This window comes from Macaca nemestrina, chromosome 1, assembly GCF_043159975.1.
Source record: "Macaca nemestrina isolate mMacNem1 chromosome 1, mMacNem.hap1, whole genome shotgun sequence".
NCBI classification, from domain to species: domain Eukaryota; kingdom Metazoa; phylum Chordata; class Mammalia; order Primates; family Cercopithecidae; genus Macaca; species Macaca nemestrina.
The window spans coordinates 110331339-110351897 of NC_092125.1; the positions used below are offsets into that span (position 1 = coordinate 110331339).

Below are 20559 nucleotides of genomic sequence, written 5' to 3' on the forward strand. Positions count from 1 at the left end.
AGAGCAGGAGAGAACATTTTTAACTCTGGTAGTGTCCGAAGGCGTCTTCTCCTTGGGGCAGGGATCTGACGGGACGAGGGGGAGCCCCACCGTCAGAGACTCGCCTCTCAGAGCTGCTCAGGCTCTTCTTCCCCGTGGTCCCGCGGGAGCTCGGCCGGGGCGGCGGAGGATCTAAAACAGGGCATTACCATCCTAATTAAACAGAAAGGTTCCACCGAGACTCGAACTCGGATCGCTGGATTCAGAGTCCAGAGTGCTTACCATTACACCATGGAACCTCACGATGCAAATTTGCTACAGGCATCTGCATTCCTAATAAGTAGCAATAGTTCCCACCCACCCATGTCACTCCACTTGAGGAAGGTGGAGCAGCAGGAAGGAGCCATCCTTCTTGCTTTCTGTCCGCTCTCTCCTTTGATCGACTTCTGTCATTTCATTTGCACCCCGGAAAATGAGGCAAAAATCCGCTGTGGGTTTAGGGCCAGAGAAGAGCCCCTGAAGCCTTGTTCATAGAGTTTCCTATGCTGAGGTGAAATTTCTTCCTATTTATTTCTCTCTCTCTTTCTTTCTTTCTCTCTCTCTCTTTCTTTCTCTCTCTCTTCTTTTCCTTCCTTCCTTCCTTCTCCCTCCCTTCCTCCCTTCTTTTCCTTCCTTCCCTCCCTCCCTCCTTTCTCTTCTTTCTTTCTTTCTTTCTTTCTTTCTTTCTTTCTTTCTTTCTTTCTTTTTTTCTTTCTTTTTTTCTTTCTTTCTCTCTCTCTCCTTCCTTCCTTCCTTCCTTCCTTCCTTCCTTCCTTCTTTCTTTCTTTCTTTCTTTCTTTCTTTCTTTCTTTCTTTCTTTCTTTCTTTCTTTCTTTCTTTCTTTCTTTCCTTTCTTTCCTTCTTTGCATTGAGACAGAGTCTCCTTCTGTTACTCAGGTTGGAGTGCAGTGCAGTGGCAGTGGGCCATCTCCCCTCACTGCAACCTCCGTCTGCCCGGTTCAAGTGATTGTAATCCCCAGTAGCTGCGATTACAAGCGTGGGCCACCATACCTGGTTAAATTTTGTAAATTTAGTAGAGATGAGGTTTTGCCATGTTGGCCAGGCTGGTCTTGAACTCTTGACGTCAAGTGATTTGCCCACCTTGGCCTCCCAAAGTGCTGGGATTACAGGTGTGAGCCACCACACCCAGACCAGAGATGAAATTTCTGCAAAATTTCTGTTATTTTCTTTTTGCTTTCCCTCTTTTCTGTTTGCCCAAGGAGGCCAGGTCAGGACATGGGACTTCCTGGGTGCCTTGCCTCCTTCCTCCCTGTAGTATATAACAGAAGACAGCAATCAAATGAGATTGGGAAGCAGTGAATTCTTCATTGTCTTGTTCATATACTTCTATGTTTGTTTGGTTGGTTAGTTTTAATAAAATTTTCTCAGCAGAAATGGAAATTTTTTGAATTTAAAATAAATGCACTTAGCCAGGTTTTATATTTCTATAAAACACTCAAACCAGGCCATACTCACCTGCTATAACTCAAAATCAACCATATACTGTCAAGGTCAGGAAGCAGGGCCCTAACATTTAAGCACAGTGTGTTTTCTCAGAATTGGCCAAGTTAATGCCATTCCAATTTCTCAATATCTCATGACCCATTAATTGCGGTCTTTAAAAGTGTACATGTATTGTTACTGAAAGGCCAGGTGTTTGGTATAGGCCGTGCTGCTCAGCTCACAGAAAGCTAATCATTCAGACGTTGAGTATTGCCAAGGAAGAAGGCATTAAATGGGTGCTGCAGCTGAGGAGACGGGAGATCAGTCTCAAATTAATCTCCCTGATCAACTGAAGTGAGGGGTTTATTTAGCAGGGAAGAAATGTAACTGTGGGTGGGAAAAGAGGAACTAGGGAGGGCTGAGGAAGCATTCATGATGAGTGAGGGGTCTGACATCTTATTGTCTGGAGGCTGTGATCTGCTAAGTTTCAGGTCTAAGATGCTTTTTGAGAGGCCTGAGGGTCCTTTCCTGAGGAAGGAACTCAGGTAAAACAAATGTAAGTTTCAAGCTTTAAGACCAGAAGGGTCCATTTCTACGTCTATACAAAAACACTGTCTGTGGGACTATTGCATCAGTTTGAGTCCCTACTTTCTATTTCTCATTTCCTCAATCATAGGGAATCTGGTCATTCATGTTTCTGGCTGCGTCATGTAGAGAAGGGGCATCCTGAGCAGCTTCACACCATGGGTGACCGCATGGCCATCCAGGAATCAAACTTTCACCCAGGAAGGAAAGCAAATACTGTAGTTTCTCCTGAAACAGAATCTTCCTTTCTCCAGTTCTCCACTTCCACTAAAGACAAAACACAGCAGGACCAACCTACCTGCAAAAGAAGCTTCAGTCCCATATACTTAGCCTGATTACCCAAAGTGCAGCAAGAATCATTGTTCATATAGGCTCTCCTAAAGAGGCTTTGCTGGAACATTTCACAATGGCATTTCAGGCAAAGCCCTGGGAAAATTACCAATTCCTCCACCTGTGTCAGGTTATAAACGAAAACAGAATCTTATTGAATTATGCAAACAAACACATTGTCATGAGTTAAGAATATTCAGTTTACAAATTCTAGAGAAATTCCGCAGAGAGAAAAGTATGCCTCAAATTCTGTTTAGAAGACTATTGTACTCAATTGTTGCAAGCTATAAATAGCTCAAAAGAAAAAAAGTTCTCCAGACTCTGAAGAATAAACAATGTTTCAAACAAACAAACAAACAAAGGCCATAAAAACTTATTTCAGTCCTCCATTAGTTTAATCCATGCAATCATCTTCTGCTCTGCTTCATACAGGGCTAGCAATCTCTATGAACACATCAGCCTTTCTATTAGTGCCTTGGAGATTTTCTCTTTAGTTCAATGGCACGATCTCCAAAGTTATCTGAAACCTGCATCCAAGAATCCTTTTCATGGACTTCTCCAAAAAACCAAGGCCTGGACTGTAACTGATTATAAGTCACTTTCTGAGAAGAATCAAACCAAGCAACAATTGTGGATGACAAAAGCCTTAAGACAGCTATAGTTATAGACACAGTTGACAAGGGAATTTGGTTGCTTCTGTGGCACACAATTTAACATAATAATCGTAATTATCACTGACAGCATATCAGAACTCTAGGAATCTCATACAATCCTGGAACACACATTAACAACACATCTGTGTCAACAGAACCCAAAGGAAGTGAAACACCACTTCAGATTTGACAATGCTTCTTGCATAATTCTAGCATAACAAATAAGCCTAAGAAGCCTAATATATCTTTCTTGGACTTCAAGAACCTAATATCCAAAAAGTTAATTTGAGGTCCAAAAGGCTTAATATGGAAATTTTACTCTTAGAAAGTTTGCCAAATACCCAAGTTTTCAGAGACTTGATATCACAAAATAGGATCACGGGTCACCTTAAAATAGTCAATCATGTAGCCAAAAGGTAAGCAAAAATATTTTATCTATTATTAATATTACACAAACATTTTGATCAAAAGAAAAAACTAAATTTTACCTTTGTGTGGTGTATTAAAATGTTAAAGATAATTTTAATAAAACCTTATACACAAATTTAATTATAATCAGTTTAACCATAAGGTAAGAGTTTCAAAAATCTTTCATGACCTTTTATACTTTTCTTTGAAAAAGCAGATGAATGCTCTAGAAAACCCTGTTATTCCAATACACAGGCCCAGTTGCTGGCCTCGCATCAGTGTGCCTCTGAGCGTAATGTCTAATTTACAGAAAATCTCTGAATTTGAGAGGCCAGGGTGGGTGGGTCACTTGAACTCAGGAGTTTGAGACTAGCCTGGGCAATATGGTGAAACATTGTGTCTACCAAAAATGTAAAAAAGAAAAAAAAAAAAGGAAGAAAGTAAAAAGGAAGGAAGGAAGGAAAGAGAGAAAAGAAAAGAGAAAAGAAAAGAGGAAGAAAAGAAAGTCTCTATACTAAACTTATCCCTCAAACTCTGGCCTTACAATTCTCTTCTGTCTAGAAGAAGAGGGGGTATGAGGTGGAAAAGGGGGCAGGTGGGATTGTTGGGCCTAGAGGGATTAAATGGTTTCAACTTCTGGTTCCGTTTCTCATGAAAGCAGTTCATTTTGATTGTCATCTTCCCCAGGGTCTGAAGATGAGGCATTGATTGGTGTCAATATTCAAGATTTAGCAGGAGTAGGTGTCTTTTTCAGACCCAGGAGTCAAAGCCCTGTAAGCTAATAGCACAAGGATTAGTTAATAGGACATTTGTAATGCAGAAACTTCTATTACTCTCTAACATGTCACCAATAAAAACACTGTGATTTGGTGTCCAGTAGTTACTGCCTGTAGCACTTCAAACCATTGTATTAAAGTGGTTAGGATACTCCTTGCATGTAACTAGTTGCCAGCATTCTAATGATAGAACTGTGACTGAAAGCCTCAAAAATGTGACAGAACCTATGCCAAACTTTTCAAAGTAAGACAATTAAATTTTCTCTCCGTCATTTAACAAAATGTTAACTGCAAATATCACTTTTGGAAATTCAGTATGAGGATAAATAATCTTTTATTTAAATACTATATAACAAAACAAGAACAAAGTGAGAATAAACACACAGTCATTTCTTTTCGGCTATTTTATGTATTTATTTATTTTGAGACAGAATCTCCCTTTGTCACCCAGCTTGGGGTACAGTCGCAGGATCTCAACTGACTGCAACCTTCACCTTCGAGTCCCATTTTCAAGGGATTCTTCTGCCTCAGCCTCCTAAGTAACTGGAATTACAGGTGGGCACCACCAAGGCCAGCTGATTTTTGTGTTTTCAGTAAAGACAGGGTTTCATCATGTTGGCCAGGCTTCTGGCCTTGAACTCCTGGCCTTCAGTGATCTGCCCACCTCGGCCTCTCAAAGTGCTGATATTACAGGAATGAGCCAGAACATCCGGCCTGCTTTTCAGCTATTTTAAAAGAGCATAATCACATATTTCCAAGATTGGTTTCTAGATATGGTACTGATTACTGATTAGGTTGCTTTCACCATTAAAATCTTCAAACCAGTGCAACAATTGTGCATGCTTGGTTTTCAAGTACACACATGAAGTCCCAACAGTGATACAAGGCTTGGGATCAAAAATCACTAGGAATTCTCACAACCTGTTTTTATTACCACTTCATCCAAGTGAAAGTCACTTAATTTCAATAATGGTAAACACAACTAAAGGAGGTTGAGAGAAATCCAATCAATATAATATCCTTAAGGACAAGGCCAATCTTTCCTGAACGTGGAAAATTTGTACCCACATCACAGTTTTTCCTCATTAAAGGAAAGGGTCTGCAACCAACTCAAATGACTGACTGAAAACAACTCATATTACTGATTGCATTGAAAGTGTACCAAGCCTCAGGCCATGGATGCCTGAGTCCTAGTGTTCCTGTGACATCCCCTTGGGGTAGTGGAACTATACCTTTCAATGATGGGAAGTCTTGGGCAAGAGCAAGTCTCTTCCCCTTGTCCAATATAGACAGATTTTGTGTCTAACCCTACCTCAGCAGTTGGCCTGTCACTGGGGCCAACGGTTGGACAGGTTCCTAGCTCCAACATCAGTGGTAGATGCCTTTTGGTTTATGTGAGAGAAGCAACCAGGTTTTGTGCCTGTACTCTGGTGGTGGTCGATCATGCGATCATGACTTCTATGCCTACACCACTGTGGCAAGCTTGAGAAATTCTCTTTCCCTGCCACATATGTCTTATCAGCACTAAGGACGTGGGAGGAAAGACACAGCAAATGGGCAAAAACATGCTATGTGTCTGGGATGCTCAGAGATTCTAAGCTTTCACAGTAGTTCACACTTGGCCTTTAAGAAATGATGAAAACTCCAGTGATTTTTCTCCAACCAACATTTATGGCTGCTATCTTTTCCTTCCATTATCTGTCAAAGATGAACTGTTTCATGTGTTTGTCCTTCTATAGCGGGGTGTCTCATGCTTTGGACTTCAGCTGATTCAGGGGCCTTGCAACTTCAGCTCTCTGGTAGGATCAAAACACATGATTTTACAGACCACACAGCTTTTTCTTGTCATTAGAGTGGGAACAACTGTCTCTTGCAGCTTTCTACATCTTAAACAACTGTTGATTCACATGTCTGTTTTATAAAATCCTTATCTTTTCCTCTATTTCTGGACTAATTTCCCTTCAGGATACCACACAAATTCTTTTAGCCAATCACTTCTTTTGAGGCTCTAAGGTAGACATAGTGAGCACCTTGACGATCCCTGCAAATGAGCCTGTTCATTAGGTGCTCACAGGAAATCTGGGCCCAGACCAGTACTGAAACACGCAACTGTCACCCACAGCTCTAATTGAATTTTTGTCATGAGGCTCTTTCTCTTCAATCAGCATACTAGTCTTAGAACAAATTTGATTTTGGGACTATCTTAAAATAGGCTTCCTGAGTAGCTACTAAGATTTGCTGGGGCTCCAGTTTCTGGTCAAATGTGAGCCAGCAGAGTAAAGATAACATTCTTTACCCAGAAGAAGGCAACAGTACATGGATACACCACATTTTTCATCAACCTGAGAATAATTATCTCAATGAATATTTAAATTAGTGATTGAAATACTTGTTTCCTCAAGCGTGTGATGCTAAAAATTGGAAAAGTTGCCTTGGTTGTCTAAATGATTGTGTGCTCAGATTGAATTTGAGTGTACACAAGGTGCAGCCTCCATTGGAAAAGATTCTAAGAACTGGGTGTGGGTAGAGGATGCAATTATGGAACTTGGTATATCTTTCCCCCTTCTTTTCTTTCTTCCCGTTTTGACTGGTCTTGTAATGCTAGGCCCAGGCATCAATATACATACAATTAAAAAAGGCAATATCAGTGCAAAAGACACAATATCGGCCAGGCGCGGTGGCTCACACCTGTAATCCCAGCACTTTGGGAGGCCGAGACGGGCGGATCACGAGGTCAGGAGATCAAGACCATCCTGGCTAACATGGTGAGATCCCGTCTCTACTAAAAATACAAAAAAAAAAATTAGCCGGGCGTGGTGGCGGGCTCCTGTAGTCCCAGCTACATGGGAGGCTGAGGCAGGAGAATGCCGTGAACCTGGGGGGCAGAGCTTGCAGTAAGCCAAGATCACGCCACTGCACTCCAGCCTGGGCGACAGAGCGAGACTCCGTCTCAAAAAAAAAAAAAAAAAAAAAAAAAGACACAATATCTATAATGAAATTAGATGGTATCTATTGTTAAAGGTACTTTAACTTCACATAATGTAGCCCAATAAGGTGAATGCCGCCCACCTACCAAGGGTGTTAGTCAGCTCAGGCTGCCATAGAAAGATACCGAAGATTGGTTGATTTAACTACAGACTTTTATTTTCTCAATATTCTGGAGGCCAAAAGTCCAAGATCGATGTGCTAGCAGAGCTGGTTCCTGAGGAGGCCTCTCTTCCTGGCTTGCAGAAGGCCACTTTCTTGCTTTGTGCTCCCACAGCCTTTCCTCTGTGCCTATGTGGAGAAAAAGAGAGATTCTTTGATGCCCTTCCTCTTCTTATATGGACACCATTCTGACCAGATTAGGGCCCCACTTGTATGGCCTAATTAACCTTAATTACCTCCATATCTCTAAATATAGTCAAGTTGGGGGTTAAGCTTTCAACATATGAATTCAGGGGAAAACAATTCATTTTATAAAACCAAGCAATAGGGACAATCCTATGATTTTTTTTTTTTTTTTTGATGGAGTTTAGTTCTCGTTGCCCAGGCTGGAGAGCAGTGGCATGATCTAGGCTCACCGCAACCTCCGCCTCCTGGATTCAAGCAACACTCCTGCCTCAGCCTCCCAAGTAGCTGGGATTACAGGTATGTGCCACCATGCCTGGCTAATTTTTTATTTTTAGTAGAGATGGGGTTTCTCCATGTTGGTCAGGCTGGTCTTGAACTCTGACCTCAAGTGATCTGCCCGCCTCAGCCTCCCAAAGTGCTGGGATGAGCCACTATGTCCAGCATGAGCCACTATGCCCAGCGATCCTACAATTCTTTACCTATTAAATCCTGTGACATTTGCCTGGTGGTGGGGCCAGGAAGAAGTTGTTGGTAAGGCTGCTATTATTGCTAATTCTATGATTAGGAAAGCACACTTGAGCTGAAGTGCCTGGCTTATGGGAAAGAATGCAGGTCAAACAGGTAAGAAATAAAAATAGGGGGAAATGGTAGCAAACAGAGGCAGTGCTCTTATATGAGTCATGTAGCCAGGAAGGATTAAAATTGTGCAATTTCATGGAAATCCTAGTGTCTTTTTCAGGACAATGGCTTTACAAGTTTTATAAACTCAGGGGAAAGGATGGTGTGGATTAAGGACCACACCTGATTGCTCATCTTAATGTGAATTCTTGACTAAACAGCTATAGGGTGTGAAGGAAAGATCAGCAGTCAAAGAAAACTCAAAGATTTTTGGACTGAGCATATGGAAGGATGCAGTTTCCATCCACAGAAGTGAGAAAATAGCATGTGTGGCAGGTTGTAGGAGGAAAAACAGAGATCAGTTCAGGACCCCAAAACCTTGCTTGAAAGAGTTTTCCATTCGCCCTGTCCCCATTTCTACATCCCCTTGAAATTTTTGTGAGGCTGAATGCAGAGTTGCTTGGCTACTTCTCCCCCTGGGCACCAGTCCTCTCTTCCTCCCGACAGCATCTTCCATGGCCCTGGCTCTGATGACCATCTCCCAACAAGATGTCATCCTGCAAAGGTGATCTGAGCCATAGCTAGGGCAAGGCCATCCACTCCTTGACTTGTGTGGCTTTGGTGGGCCCCAGGAGTACTTCACTGCTTCTCAGAGTAGTAGGTCTTTTGTATGGAACTCTTCTTCAGAGGAAAACAGTGAGGAAACAGCCTGAGGGGTGGAAAGGGAGGACTGTACCAGGGATCCTAGGAAAGCTGAGCCTAGGCTCTCAATGCAAAGAACATTTACTACCTGAAAAGTTCTACTCAGTTGCTATTGTTAGTTTAGAATCTCATCAATGAAAATGGTATAGAAATTTGTTTTCTTCCTGGTTATATGTGCGCCTACATAATATCCTTAATTTTGCCTCTTGGCTCACAAGCCTACAACACTTCCTATCTCCCTGGCCCTTTACGGAAAAAGTTTGCTGAACTCCATAGACAACAATGCCCCACGCTTTACAGTAAAAGACACCCAGGGATCTCTTTTACTAGTTTTCATTTGTTGGACTTTTTTCCTGGTCACCAATAAGTTCCCTTTCTTGGCTTGTAATGCTTAGTCTCTGGTTGGTTGTCATTGCAATGACACAATATATACTGAGACCTCAAAGCAGAAAAACTAGAAGAAAACCTAGGAAATATCATTCTCAACATCAGCTGTGGCAAAGAATTTATGGCCAAGTCCACAAAAGCAATTGTAGCAAAAACAAAAATTCACAAGTAGGACCTAATTCAGTGAAAGAGCTTCTGCACAGCAAAAGAAACCATCAACAGAGTCAACAGACCACCTACAGAATGGGAGAAAATATTCACAAACTGTGAATCTGACAAAGGTCTAATGTCCAAAATCTATAAGGAACTTTAAAAAAAAAGTCAGCAACAACAAAAAATTCCATTAAAAAGTGGGCAAAGAGACACGAACAGACACTTCTTAAAAGAAGACATACAAGCAGCCAGCAAACACAGGAATAAATGCTCATCATCACTAATAATCAGAGAAATGCAAATCAAAGCTACAATGAGATACCACTCACATCACTCAGAATGGCCATTATTAAAAAGTCAAAAACCAACAGATGCTGATAAGGCTGTGGAGAGAAAGCTTATAAACCCTTGGAGTGAATGTAAATTAGTTCAGTCACTGTGGAAAGCAGTTTGGAAATTTCTCAAAGAAACTACAACAGAGCTGCTATTCAACTAGTAATCTCATTACTGGTTATATACACAAAGGAATGTAAATCTTTAAAAGAAAAAGACACATGCGCTCCTATGATTATCACCAGGCTATTCACAATAGCAAAGACATGGAATCAAACTAGGTGCCCATCAGTGGTGGATTAAATAAAGAAAATGTGATACATACACAACATGGAATACTACACACCCATAAAAAGAATGAAATCATGTCTTTTGCAATAACATGGATAGAGGAGGAGGCCATAATCTGGAGGAAACTAATGCAGAATCAGAAAACGAAATACCGAATGATCTCACTTAGGAGCGGGACCTAGATACTGAGCTCACAAGGACATAAACATGAGGACCGTAGACACTGTGGACTACCATGAGGTAGGAAGGGAGGGAGAGTGGGTTGAAAAACTAGCTATTGGGAACTATGCCAACTACCTGGGTCCAATATATCCATGTAACAATCTTACACATGTACACTTCGTACATAAAATAAAACTGAAATTTTAACAAGAACAAAATTCTATTACACTAAAAAAATTACTCCACAGAAAGTAAACTAATCATGGATTTAAAAAAATTAAATATTACAAATAAAGATCTAAAATCAATAATCCAAACTTACACTTTAGGAAACTCAAAGAAAACAAGAGCAAATCAAGTCCAAAGTGAGTGGAAGACAAGAAACAATGAACACTAGAGCAGAAATCAAGGAAATTGAAAACCAGAAATCAATAGAGAAAAGTCAACAAAACCTAAAGAGTGTTCTTTGAAAGGACCAATGTCAATAAAATAGATCAACCTTTAGCTGGTGAACCAAGAAACAATGAGAAAAGATACACATTACTAATATGAAAAAGAAAACAAGGACCCTCACTACTGATCGCGTGGACATTAAAAGGATAGTAGAGGACTATTATGCACAATTCTCTGCTCACAAATTTGATAACTTCGATGAATTGGACCAAGTCCTTGAAAGATAAAGTTGACCAAAACTCATACAAGGAGAAGTAGATAACCTTGATAGGTCTCTAACTATTAATGAAATTGAAGCAACAATTAACAACTTTCCAGAACAAAGCACCAGGTCTAGATGGTTTCACTACCAAACATTTAAGGAAGAAACTGTACCAATTCTCTTTAGAAAATAGAAGCCCAGGGAACACGTCTTAACTCTGGTCTAGGAGGCAAGCTTCACCCTAGTAGCAAAACCAGACAAATGGTTTTGAACCAGGATGTTGAACTCGTCTGGACTGCTGACCAGCTCCTGAAACTCAACCCCGGAAGAACTGTAGAAGCGAGAAGAAAACATGGCTTAGGGGAACTGTAAAAATTGGTAAACCTCCTGTAGAGACCGAGGCAGTACTGAACTGGTGTGTGTGGAAGGTTGATGTTCACCGATAGCAGAGAGAGAACAAGAGGGAGGAAAGTATTTTCGGTTCTGCTCTTGCGTCTCTTTCCATGGCTCTGGGCCAACTGCCCTTCTTACCCCTTCGCGAAAGAGATTTGTCAGCGGCTCTTAATCCACTAATGCAGCAGCTGTGATGTGACATCGGGACCCATACAAGCTTCGCTGAGGAAAAGAGTAGATGAAAACAGGGTGAAACTGGATAATCGCGGGGCTTTCCTCTTCAGAGTGTCCTCCCCAGGCCTCCAGAGCTAACGACTGCCATGGCCTCCCCACCACGCTGCTTCAAGAGAAGCATTAAAAAGAAACCCTTGGACAGAAGACTTGCCTGGTGGAGTGTAAAACAAACAGGGGTGATAGAAATGAGTTTTGGGGACGTGCTGTTCTCCACTCGGGGCCCATCCTTCATTTTGCCGAGACCACCAAAGACTGGGCCTTCCTGGACGCGAAGGTCTGAGACCCCTCTCCGCAGCTCCCCTCATCTGCACGCGGGTTCCTCCCCACACGCCTCCCCTTTCCCTGGGTTCCAGTTCCCCATCACTGCGTGTGTCCGCCCAACCCCACTGCTTCTCTCCTTTCGGGAATGTCATTTCTTGAGCCGCACTCCGTCGCGAGATGTGGCCCACTGGTCTATCCAAGGTCCAGGCAGAGAATCAGTGACCGGGTGACTCTTTGTACTGCAGGGATCCAGCAGCAGAGACGATAAAAGTCGTGCCGGTTTTAGAGTCAAATATGTAGAAACGCAGAGACCAACCAGACCCACTGGCTGCTTCAAGGAGAGTCTCTGCAAATCTCTGCTTAGATAAATTCCGCCCTGGGGCCAGTCTCACACCTGTAATCCCAACACTTTGGGAGGCCGAGGCTGATGGATCATGTGAGGTCAGTAGTTCAAGATCAGCCTAGCCAACATGGTGAAACCCTGTCTCTACTGAAAATACAAAAATTACCAGGAAATGGTGGCACGTGCCTCTAATCCCAGCTACTTGGGAGGCTGAGGCGTGAGAAACGCTCGAGCCCGGAAGGTGGAGGTTGCAGTGGGCCAGGATCATGCAACTGCACTCCAATCTGGGCGACAGACTGAGACTCTGTCTCAAACAAACAAAAATAAATAAATAAAAGAAAAAGAAATTCCACTACGGAAAGAACCCGAGGACTATACCGTGGTTCCCTCACCCCCCCGCTCCTTTTTTTTTTCTTTATTAGCGCGGCACAGTAAGTAAATGTAAAAACCACAGGGCACAAAGACAGGACACTGAATTTGCCGGAAATGGAATCCAGGTCTCCCATGTGGGAGGCGAGAATCCTACCACTGAACCGCCAATGCCTCCTGACCTCGAGCTCTGCAGCCTTGGAAACAGTTAAGACACAGACTTCGGGAAAGGAGTCAAGATTTTCACCATGTTCTCTTTGCAAGATGTGACTTACAAAAGAGACACCCAGAGCAAAGGCTCACGGTGGAGATTTGCATCAGGCAATACCACAAAGTTATGGCTTCACATTAAAAGAGTTGACTTGAAAAAGCCTTATTCTGAGTAGGCTCTGTACAACTGGATAACAAACCTCTGTAGGAAAACATCAGAAATTCACCCAGCTTTTTGTCTCTGGTGCTGTATCCAGTGTGAGCCTGTGGAAAGTTCTTGCCTTGCTTGTTGATGTCTTCTCTTTCCTCCCCATTGCTTGGTGCCTCTCAAGCCTCCCAACCTTGACATAAACATCAGTACTTTTCTCAAAAAAGGCCTTCAGAACCCAGGAACTCGAGTTTGAAAAGCTGAACTCCTGGGACTCTGCCTGGGATACTCCAGAAGACCAGGGTGATAATTGAACTTCCCTCCTCCTACACCTCTTTTGAGTTCCTGGAAAACGCCATGGATCAGATCTTGCTTTTAACTTCTTATGCCTTACAGAGACCTAAACAAGAGGGAAAAAAAGGACATTTCATGCCAAGATTTCTTCCTTTCACCTCGCCCTGGTCAGCCACCCAAGGAGGCCAGTTCAGGGAAAAACAGTTCCATTTGACTCTAGGTAGATGCTAGGATATTATTCCTCCAGCTAGCACAAAGTGTTTTTTTGCTGTTTACTTTTGTCGGATATTCATGTTTTCACTCTCATTCTTTTGTTTATAATGAGCATGGTACAGATTTGCACCACTCTTTTTGCTGTTGTTGTTTTCTTGACTTTCAAAATTTTTTTATTTCCAACTTTTACTAAGTTCAGGGGTACATGGGCAGGATGTGCAGGTTTGTCTCATAGGTAAACCTGTGCCATGCTGGTTTGCTGCACAGATCATTCCATTACCCAGGTACTAAGCCCAGCATCCATTAGCTACTCTTCCTGATGCTCTCCCTCCTCCCAACCCCCACCCTCCAACAGGCTCCCGTGTGTGTTGTCCTTGCCCCTCAACCCCATGTATCCATGCGTGCTCATTTTCAGCTCCCACATATGAGTGAGAACACATGGTGTTTGGTTTTCTGTTTCTGCGTTAGCTTGCTAAAGATAATGTGCACTGCTTTTGACCTGGTGTGGTGGTTCACATCTGTAATCTCAGCACTTTGAGAGGTCCAGGTGGGTGGATCACGAGGTCAGGAGTTCGAGACCAGCCTGGCCAATATGAAACCCCGTATCTACTAAAAATAAAAAAATTAGCTGGCCATGGTGGCGCGCAACCTGTAGTCCCAGCTACTCGGGAGGCTGAGGCAGAAGAATCCCTTGAACCTGGGAGGTAGAGGTTGCAGTGAGCCGAGATTGAGCCACTGCACTCCAGCCTGGGAACAGAGCAAGACTCCATCTCAAAATAATAACATTAATAATAATAATAATAATAATGATGTGTACTGCTTTGAATATTTAATCCTTTTCTGCCATTAAAACATTAGAGCCGGCATTTCCTTTTCTATCCAATCTGAGATACTTAAATGCATTATCACGAGCAGTAATTAGTGTTATGTTGGAGATGATGGGCATAGTTAGTCTCATTCCCACCACCTCATTGTATGATTTCTGTGTTTTTGCTTTATTTATAAAATCTCTTCCTGCCTTTCTTAACTAGACTGTTCTGTTTGGGTAAGTTTTTTGTTTTCCTGTAGTGTTTTTGAAATTCCATATCCCGGATTAGTCAATATATTCTGTTAGATCTCAGGTGCACAGGAAGAAGGTAATCATGTGCCTTAGCTCAGGGCACATTATGGTAGCTGCTCTCAGCAAGGCCCTTACTGTCTTTCCTTCTTTTATCTGTTCATCCCACTCCTATTCCCCTGTCCACTTTCAGACACACGTTCTGAGAAGTTTAGTATATGCTCTTTTATCCTGCACTGTCTCTGCGTATTTTAATAAAGGGATATCTTTGGAGAATATACATTTTTCTTTGGAGGTTAGGGATGTTAAAACAACTTTAAAGTGTGAATTGGTTTCTGAAAACCCATTCTATCCTCTTTACTCCATTCTGTGTACTATCTTCTCAACTTTTCTATTCTAATAGAAAAGTTTGTGTATAGGCCAGGTGCGCTGGCTCATGCCGGTAATCTCAGCACTTCGGTAGGCTGAGGTGGGCAGATCATGAAGTCAGGAGTTCGAGACCAGCCTGGCTAACATGGTGAAACCTCGTCTCTACAAAAAATACAAAAATTAGCCAGGCATGGTGGCGCACTCCTGTAATCCCAAGTACTCAGGAGGCTGAGGCAGGAGAATTGCTTGAACCCGGGAGGCGGAGGTTGCAGTGAGTGGAGAGCCTGCAATTGCACTCCAGCCTGGGTGACAAAGTGAGACTCTGTCTCAAGAAAAGAAAAAAAATAAAATAAAAAGAGAGAGAGAGACAGAGAGAAAGAATAGTGCCACCATTCTAAAATACTGTCTGATAGTTTCTAATACAGTTAAAAATACACCTACTTCATGACCCAGCCATTACATTACTATGTTTATACTCAACAGAAATGAAGGCACAGGTCCATAAAAAGGCCCATAGTAGAATATTTGTAAACACCTTATTCACAATAGCCAAAACTAGAAATATCCCAATTGTCCATCAACTGTAGTATATTCACATGTTGGAATAACACTCATCAATAACACCAAAGAGCTGCCATACATGCCATAAAATGGAAGCATCTCATACCATTGTTGCATTAAAAAAACAAACAAACAGAAAAACAAAACAAAAAAAACAGGTAAAATCAGTATGGTTCTTTATGTGATTTCTACAAGAAGCAAAAGGAAATCACGGAGACAGAAGTCAGAATGGTGGTTGCCTAACTGGGGATTGGATGAGGATTGACTGGAAAGGGACTCTAACGACTTCTTGGTCTGTTGAAAATGTCCCATAACTTGACCTAGGTGATGGTTTCTTTCGTCAAAATGCACTGGGCTGCACACTTAAGACTGGTGCACTTTGGTCTATGCGGATTATACTTCAGTCATTTATTGAGAGCAAAAAAAAATAAATAAATAAAAATAAAATTTAAAATTGGGGTTGGAGAAAGTCATGAACTTTAGATTTTATTGTATTCTTTAGGTTTTATTTAAAATAGCCAGTTGGAGTGCGAAGTCTCGTCTTCTCTTGTCCATTTCTGATTTGGCCTGAAAAAGGTCCCACGGATTTTTGAAATATTTGAGCCAGAAAAATGGGTGCGGCCACACCATGTCAACAGTAGAAGATTCCAATAAGGCTGACTGAGAGGGGGCACCTCTCCTTTTGGGTGTTGTACTTGCTCAGAGAGGAGGCAAAAGTCTTTCCGGATAAAAGGACCCTTAGGCGTGCAGGGTAGGAGTTCCTTCTATTCGCGACACTACGGAGAGTTCCAAAGTCACAGGAAAGTTGTGACCTCTCTAGCCACAGGTCAAGGCGCAGCCTAGGCTCAGGTTGGAGGCGAAAGGGAAAGAAGAGCGCTACACCCTAGAATGGACGTTGCCATGACTTGGATCGGAGCCCAGGCTGCTGCGGCCACAGCGTAGCGCACTAACCACAATATGATCACCGCGAGCCACAGGAGCGGCTTAGGTTTTGGAGACCTAAGGGTCCGCGTAGATTTCGTTCTTTCTTGGTGTCTCCGTTTTTCCTCCCTTTCTTCCCCATTCTGCTACAATAAAAAAACACTTCTCATCTCTCTCTTGTGCAGTCCTTACCGCTGCACAAAGCTACTGCGAAGTTTCGTCTCCCTGGTCCAGGCCTCTACCGACTTCCTTGCCCTCCTCCTCGCCATTCCCTGTTGGATTCACCCCTTTCCCGGCTCCGGCCTCCTGCCCCAGACACGCACCCAAAAACAACGCAGCTGAGCCCCCGTAGCTCACTGGCTCAGAGTGGCAAGAGAGGCCGCGGGAGGCCTCGCCCCTTGCACGCCCCCACAGAATGCGGAGAAACCAATTGTAATAAATGCTTTTTAAAAAGAACTTACTTCCCCTTCGTGACGAGCCTCGGCAACATGTTGAAATCTTGTCTCTGCAAAAAATACAAAAATTAGCCCGGCGTGGTGGCGCGCGCCTGTCGTCTCAGCTACTTGGGGGCTCAGGCAAGAAGATCACTTGGCCTCGGGAGGTCGAGGCTGCCGTGAGCCTTGTTTGCACCACGGCACTCCAGCCTGAGCGACCAAGTGAGACCCTGTCGCAAACAAACAAGCAAACAAACAAAAAACTTCCCCACAGAAAAATAGTTCATGATTTACATTCTCAGGACTCTTCAAAGGACTAAAATCTAAAGGCGACGATGGAGTCATTCGACAAGTCCTAGTCGCCCTGGTGAGTGGCAGGCCCTGCTCCCCGCGAGGGGACCATGAGAGACTCTCACCACCATCCCTGCCCTGGTGGAGCCCCCCTGCGGACACAGGATCCGAAGACGGCAGCGAAAGCTCCGCAGTGGCCCCGAAAGTGACTGGGCAGTGTGGGCACAGGCTCCCTTACTGGGTGAAGGGGGCGCAAAGGACAGAAAGAGCCATCCTGGGAGCCCACTGGGCGTTCGGCTTCCCGTGGGCCCCCAGGCAGCTCGGGCCCGGGTCGCAGACGGGGCGTTTCCAGGGGCTTCTGAAGCAGGGGAGGGGCAGGGCTGTGGAAGGCCATTTGGCTGTCCTTCTGGCTCCAGAATCTCCCAACCCGCGGGTGTGCAACGTGATCAGCGCGACTCACAGCTCTAATCTCTCCGGTTTTCCGTCCTGCCGGGCAGGCCCTCAGGACAGAAGGGATGGGGAGAGTTTGGTGAGTGTGCCCTGCATATAGTGCCAGGCAGAATCAGTAGTAGCGGTCTCTGTGGCACAATCAGCGCGTTTGGCTGTTAACAGAAAGGCTGGTGGTCTGAGCCCAACCGGGGACTCCTGGCTTTGTTGTTGTTGTTACTGTTGATATACAATCAACTCCAGCCTAATCCGGAGAAACACACGTCCTCTTCCCCACCTTCTTAGGTCTGAGGCTTGGCAAGGGCCATGGTGCCTTGTACCTGTCAAACTCAGGAATCCCAGAGACTTCAGACAGGAACTCACTTCTAGTGTGATAAAAATGCTTTTTGCTCTAATGGAAGGCTTCAGGGGGTAAAATGCCTCGAGTTTTTCATGTTTAATAGAAGAAGACCTATTACAGTACTATCCTATCCCCAGGATGTGCCTGGGTTTACTGATTGCTCTATCAATAATGTGACCAGTGGCATCAGTCATCCTCATGGTGATCCTCGCCATTGTTTGTGAATATGCATTTCTTCTTCTATTTGTGCATGATTTAACCCTTTTCAAGATGTTATTGAAATGAGGTGGGTTTCATGACTTTAGGATTACAAATGATGCTGCAGTCTCCACTATTCTTGTACAAATATCTTTGGTCACTCGTGCAGATATTTCTATAGTATAGAGAACAGGATGTGCCAGTTTTACATTACAGCATTTATGTAATGCTTCTTATTTGAGTACATTCTGCAAATTTATCTTCCATAGGAGCAGTAGCAAATCATATTCCAATGTGTTTCCCAATTCTATCAATGTCCCTTTTGTCATTTACTTGTCGGCACAACAAACTTTCTACACATCCATGTATGATATTCCACTGAGGGGAGGGGCATCCTCTTGGCTTAACTCAGGGGGTGCACAACAGAAGGACATGGTGGACATTACACACAGATATTCTGTGGCATAGGATGAGCTGCTAAACTTCTAGGATGTTTTACAGTCCTCCAACATCTGTAATTGTTTTCTGTGACCAACTAACGTGGGTCTGGAGAAGATGGGCCACAGTGACCTCTTTGACAGCTTTCTGTCAAGTCGCTTATCCAAGGGGAGCAAAATCACAAAGTTCCCAGATGATTTTTTTCTTCTCCCCTTTCCTCTTTTCTTCATAAATCTTGGTTTTGCTTTTATTTGACCAAACGAATCTAATGCCTGTTCTCCTTCCTATTCGATGGTAAATGAACATGCAAATAGCTATCCCCTTATTTTTCTTTGATAGATTTCTGCAGCGGTTATGTCCATAAAAATTAGCCCATTTGAGATCCATCATTGGAGCCAACAGAACCCTGCACCCAACAGGCACCTTGTGCAGACCTGGACCCTTAGGGCTATTGGCTCATGTTCCTTTGGTTCTTCTATCAAACATCATAAGTAGAAACTGAGCTCTTTGGCTTTTACCCACTACTATGGCTATAGTACATTTTCTCTCTCCCATCTCTCTCATTTTTGTATCATGATTTTTTGACATCAGTGGCACCAGTGTGGGTTTCTGGTTTTGATGTTATTGAGTGAACTTCTGGGATCGTTTTATGACTATATAACAGTCGGTATTAAATTCTTCTATTGGTGAAGATTTGTGCTGTTCCCAGTTTTTCCTTAGTATAAATATGAGATTAATAAGAACATTTTTGGTAGAAGCCTTGTTGGATATATTGTTCATTTAATGGGGGTAATCAATAAAAGTAAGTGTGCTTCCTTTTTAGGTAGGCTTAACACAGTGAGAAACTACCATTTATTAGAAAAGCTGTTGTGCTAAATGTAATCCAACTAACATCACACAGCAATATCATACACACTCTGTATGAGGAAGTGGGAGAGGCAATGTCTTTCAAAATCAGTTTTTCTGTGGTTCCTTTCATTTTTTTGTGAACCCTTCATGGCATCTTTGAAGGTGGCTGTGGTCACACCAAGTGTCACCACCAGCCTATTCAAGTCCCGCCGCAGAGCCATGGAGTGATATACCAGGGCAGACCAGCCCAGTCTCAGGCTCATAAACACCAGGCAGGAATAGATGCCTATGAAATGAGAAGGGTCAGATGATTCCTCACTCTCTTGCCATGTCTGTGCCTCTCTTTGCAGGTGCCATGTCGCTAAAATCAATTGCTCGCACTTATTTTGTCAAAGATAAAGTCAGGCATTAGTCAAAGCTGTGAAAACAGATTTTATTCAGTAACTACTGACCAAAGCAGAAGGGGCTGAACTCCATCGCATTTGTGGAGAGCCGATGGCATTCTAATTGGAGAGTGAGGCAGGGGAGAGGGCCGGGGTCAGGGCACAAGTGAAATATTACAAAATATTGGTCATTGTAAGCTTCTGCCTCATCAGGACAGCTGTATCTGCCAGCTGGCAATATTAGACATTAGGATTCTAACCTCCCACAGAGACCCGGAGACAGAGATTCAGTCCTTCCTGAGGACGACACCTCAAAGGAATGGCTTTCAAATCCTGTGGAAAGACACACTGGAGTCCCTAGGAGATACACACATTTCTCAAAGGGATGGAGGAAGGATTCCCTTCTTAGTAAGTGTTATAAGAAAGAACCTACCATCATCAGCAGATATTGGCCAGAATTAAACTAAGTTCCCCTGGCAGCCTTGAGCTTTCTTAGGTAGGCTTTGTCATGGGAGCCTAGGGTCATCCATGGGACATGGTCTTATGCTATTAGAAGCCATGATAGAGTCTGATCATCTCTTAGCGCAGAAGTTTAAACTGAGTCTTTGTTTGCTGAGTTTGGTGGTTCTCACTTTCCATCCCCCCATTCCATGGCCAGGATTTTACTGAACTCTGATAGATGGACAAGGCCACGGGCCATTTTCAGTGACGTTCAAGCAACCCAGGCATATCTATTGAGATCTGAATGAAAATAAAGGAAACCATGAGATTGAGAGTGGGCCCCACAATAGGTATGCGTTACCAATATTCAGGAGATAAACAAAAATATTTCTAGACTTTGTCAAGATGAAAAGTGACTTATGCAGCCAGGATGAAATTCAAACCTACATTAGCAAAGTATACAGCTTATTGACATTATGTATAAGGAAGCCATGGCAAAATGACAATCCACAAGTGGC

At 43.2% G+C, this 20559-nt stretch overlaps 1 protein-coding gene and 1 non-coding gene across 2 annotated transcripts in view; both read right to left on the reverse strand.

Moving 5' to 3' along the window:
- The window catches only part of LOC139360234 (myomegalin-like), a 139221-nt gene that overhangs the window by 61437 nt on the left and 57225 nt on the right, over positions 1 to 20559 (reverse strand). The gene's annotated exons all lie outside the window — the stretch shown is intronic.
- TRNAQ-CUG (transfer RNA glutamine (anticodon CUG)) lies at positions 207 to 278 on the reverse strand. The gene has a single exon. It is a non-coding gene; the product is annotated as a tRNA-Gln (tRNA).